Source organism: Schistocerca gregaria, unplaced genomic scaffold, assembly GCF_023897955.1.
Source record: "Schistocerca gregaria isolate iqSchGreg1 unplaced genomic scaffold, iqSchGreg1.2 ptg001201l, whole genome shotgun sequence".
Classification (NCBI taxonomy): Eukaryota; Metazoa; Arthropoda; class Insecta; order Orthoptera; family Acrididae; genus Schistocerca; species Schistocerca gregaria.
In genome coordinates, this window is record NW_026062527.1 from 7501 (window position 1) to 12500 (window position 5000).

Here is a 5000-nt window from a genome sequence, read left to right on the forward strand (position 1 = left end):
GCAGCTCCAACGCCAGCGCCACACAAGGGCAAAGCCCCACTTGGGTGCAGAAGCGAACTCTCCCAGCACAGCGCACGCGCCAACACGTCCGCACAACTGCGATACAAACCACCTGCGAGAACCGCTGGGGCGACCGAGCAGCAGACGGCGTCGCGGCGCCGAGTGCCAGGCGGCGGCGCATCCTCAACGCACACAGTCCTCAATCAGACCAGCACACTGCAGATGTCCACCGCGCTTCGCACCGGGCTCGGCTGAACCAACTTTGGCCGCCAGGCGCCGCGTGCAGGGTGCGCCGCAGCGTAGCTGCGCCGCCTGCCGGGCCCGTCGGCTGGCGCTCCTGCCACTCGGCGCCCCCCACCAGCCGCCTGTTGCGCGTGCGCCCACGCAGCGCGCGGCCAACACGCCGGGCGGCCCCCCTTCACCGGCCGGGAACAGTCCCACCAAGCCACCGCCGCGTATCGCTTCATACCCACATGGGCCTAGTCACGCGTGTGGATGTGGCGGGTACCGCTGAAACAACCGGTTAATAGCTGTACCGATCGTCGCCATCACAGATTCACCTCCAGCGTGAACAACCGCTCAACAACGGATTTCCAGTTCATTTGCGTATCTTGGGCAGTAAACGTAGATGTCCACCTACATTTGCGAATTCAACAATTCTTGCATGCCAGGATGTCATGTGTCACGACACGCTACATCAGACCACATACACACTGCGACATGTGCAGAAGAGAACACGTGGAAGGTGGCCCGCGCACGTATGCGATGTACCTTCCGCGATCCACTGTCAACCGGCATCTGCGGCATGTCCCAGATATGGAACGCGGTCCACCAGGGTAGCACTTTGTGTGAGGCAATACGACAAAGTCGGAATACACGCGTCACTACATCAGACGGCTCACGCTGACCTGACCTGACCTGACTCACCGCACCACCACCCCCAGCGACCCAGGGTGACATACAATGCGTTCGTACGTTCCTCCCACACGCCTCTACGGCGTACCACAGTGCAACCTAGCTGTTATTGGGAGACGAGACAAGTAGCATCAAGCACAACATATGGAAATTGAGATTCGACACCGTTGGGCACAGCCAGCGTACGGTCACACGTATCACACTACTTCACTCTGTACGTAACGACCGATGATCGGTACAGCGTGTGGGTTACGCGTACGACATCAGCGGACAATGGACACAGACCATACCACGACGTACACTGAGGGCGTCGACATCTGAATGCAACTGAACAGCTGCGAGGCTCATTTAACACTCAAACGCCAGACCGACCAGCTTGAGAGGACAGAGACACAAAGAGGGGGACAGAGGGGGACAGAGGGGGGGGAGGGGGGGGGTCGGCGATATAGTCCTATTGCAGTACAATTGACAGTGGATAGCAGGAATATGTGGAAAGTAAGCAACACTCGCAAGACATCTACATGAGGATAACAACGACACCAGAGATTCCGAGCAGTGAACTATGTTAGGCAAAGGGACAACGTGGGTTAGGTTAAGGGACAACGTGGGTTAGGTTAAGGGACAACGTGGGTTAGGTTAAGGGACAACGTGGGTTAGGTTAAGGGACAACGTGGGTTAGGTTAAGGGACAACGTGGGTTAGGTTAAGGGACAACGTGGGTTAGGTTAAGGGACAACGTGGGTTAGGTTAAGGGACAACGTGGGTTAGGTTAAGGGACAACGTGGGTTAGGTTAAGGGACAACGTGGGTTAGGTTAAGGGACAACGTGGGTTAGGTTAAGGGACAACGTGGGTTAGGTTAAGGGACAACGTGGGTTAGGTTAAGGGACAACGTGGGTTAGGTTAAGGGACAACGTGGGTTAGGTTAAGGGACAACGTGGGTTAGGTTAAGGGACAACGTGGGTTAGGTTAAGGGACAACGTGGGTTAGGTTAAGGGACAACGTGGGTTAGGTTAAGGGACAACGTCGGTTAGGTTAAGGGACAACGTCGGTTAGGTTAAGGGACAACGTCGGTTAGGTTAAGGGACAACGTGGGTTAGGTTAAGGGACAACGTGGGTTAGGTTAAGGGACAACGTGGGTTAGGTTAAGGGACAACTTGAGTTAGGTTAAGGGACAACTTGAGTTAGGTTAAGGGACAAATTGAGTTAGGTTAAGGGACAAATTGAGTTAGGTTAAGGGACAAATTGAGTTAGGTTAAGGGACAACTTGAGTTAGGTTAAGGGACAAATTGAGTTAGGTTAAGGGACAAATTGAGTTAGGTTAAGGGACAAATTGAGTTAGGTTAAGGGACAACTTGAGTTAGGTTAAGGGACAACTTGAGTTAGGTTAAGGGACAACTTGAGTTAGGTTAAGGGACAACTTGAGTTAGGTTAAGGGACAACTTGAGTTAGGTTAAGGGACAACTTGAGTTAGGTTAAGGGACAACTTGAGTTAGGTTAAGGGACAACTTGAGTTAGGTTAAGGGACAACTTGAGTTAGGTTAAGGGACAACTTGAGTTAGGTTAAGGGACAACTTGAGTTAGGTTAAGGGACAACTTGAGTTAGGTTAAGGGACAACTTGAGTTAGGTTAAGGGACAACTTGAGTTAGGTTAAGGGACAACTTGAGTTAGGTTAAGGGACAACTTGAGTTAGGTTAAGGGACAACTTGAGTTAGGTTAAGGGACAAATTGAGTTAGGTTAAGGGACAAATTGAGTTAGGTTAAGGGACAACTTGAGTTAGGTTAAGGGACAACTTGAGTTAGGTTAAGGGACAAATTGAGTTAGGTTAAGGGACAACTTGAGTTAGGTTAAGGGACAACTTGAGTTAGGTTAAGGGACAACTTGAGTTAGGTTAAGGGACAACTTGAGTTAGGTTAAGGGACAACTTGAGTTAGGTTAAGGGACAACTTGAGTTAGGTTAAGGGACAACTTGAGTTAGGTTAAGGGACAACTTGAGTTAGGTTAAGGGACAACTTGAGTTAGGTTAAGGGACAACTTGAGTTAGGTTAAGGGACAAATTGAGTTAGGTTAAGGGACAAATTGAGTTAGGTTAAGGGACAAATTGAGTTAGGTTAAGGGACAAATTGAGTTAGGTTAAGGGACAACTTGAGTTAGGTTAAGGGACAACGTGGGTTAGGTTAAGGGACAACGTGGGTTAGGTTAAGGGACAAATTGAGTTAGGTTAAGGGACAACTTGAGTTAGGTTAAGGGACAACTTGAGTTAGGTTAAGGGACAACTTGAGTTAGGTTAAGGGACAACTTGAGTTAGGTTAAGGGACAACTTGAGTTAGGTTAAGGGACAACTTGAGTTAGGTTAAGGGACAACTTGAGTTAGGTTAAGGGACAACTTGAGTTAGGTTAAGGGACAACTTGAGTTAGGTTAAGGGACAACTTGAGTTAGGTTAAGGGACAACTTGAGTTAGGTTAAGGGACAACTTGAGTTAGGTTAAGGGACAACTTGAGTTAGGTTAAGGGACAACTTGAGTTAGGTTAAGGGACAACTTGAGTTAGGTTAAGGGACAACTTGAGTTAGGTTAAGGGACAACTTGAGTTAGGTTAAGGGACAACTTGAGTTAGGTTAAGGGACAAATTGAGTTAGGTTAAGGGACAAATTGAGTTAGGTTAAGGGACAAATTGAGTTAGGTTAAGGGACAAATTGAGTTAGGTTAAGGGACAAATTGAGTTAGGTTAAGGGACAAATTGAGTTAGGTTAAGGGACAAATTGAGTTAGGTTAAGGGACAAATTGAGTTAGGTTAAGGGACAAATTGAGTTAGGTTAAGGGACAAATTGAGTTAGGTTAAGGGACAAATTGAGTTAGGTTAAGCGATAATCTGGTACAGCCACAGTTAGGTTAAGCGATAATCTGGTACAGCCACAGTTAGGTTAAGCGATAATCTGGTACAGCCACAGTTAGGTTAAGCGATAATCTGGTACAGCCACAGTTAGGTTAAGCGATAATCTGGTACAGCCACAGTTAGGTTAAGCGATAAACTGGTACAGCCACAGTTAGGTTAAGCGATAAACTGGTACAGCCACAGTTAGGTTAAGCGATAAACTGGTACAGCCACAGTTAGGTTAAGCGATAAACTGGTACAGCCACAGTTAGGTTAAGCGATAAACTGGTACAGCCACAGTTAGGTTAAGCGATAAACTGGTACAGCCACAGTTAGGTTAAGCGATAAACTGGTACAGCCACAGTTAGGTTAAGCAATAAACTGGTACAGCCACAGTTAGGTTAAGCGATAAACTGGTACAGCCACAGTTAGGTTAAGCGATAAACTGGTACAGCCACAGTTAGGTTAAGCGATAAACTGGTACAGCCACAGTTAGGTTAAGCGATAAACTGGTACAGCCACAGTTAGGTTAAGCGATAAACTGGTACAGCCACAGTTAGGTTAAGCGATAAACTGGTACAGCCACAGTTAGGTTAAGCGATAAACTGGTACAGCCACAGTTAGGTTAAGCGATAAACTGGTACAGCCACAGTTAGGTTAAGCGATAAACTGGTACAGCCACAGTTAGGTTAAGCGATAAACTGGTACAGCCACAGTTAGGTTAAGCGATAAACTGGTACAGCCACAGTTAGGTTAAGCGATAAACTGGTACAGCCACAGTTAGGTTAAGCGATAAAGTTGGTTAAATTTGGTATTGTGTGGGAAGGGGGCAGAGAGAGAGGGGGGGGGGGTGGATAGTGGTGGCAGTACACGGATGCCTGAGTCACCGTCAGATACGTCACGTCGGTTCGATGCTTGTAGCAAGAGGCTGGCGGATGTGTGTCTCTCACTTCTGCAATTTTTCATGTGGTATAACACGAGGGCGGGGGATGATATTTGGTGCCCCTCTGTGTAGGATGTGTGTTGGTGGTGTTGATTTATCTGAGCAATGGTAGTTGTCGGAGGAGTGGGGTATTGTGCTTTTATAGGTGGACCTACTGCTCTGGTTATCATAGTGTCGACGGTGCAATGTGGCAGAGAGGATGCACTCGACATTGTCGCATTCCAGATGTTTACGTATTGTGTGTCTCCGTTGCAGGCCGAGAGTGGTGC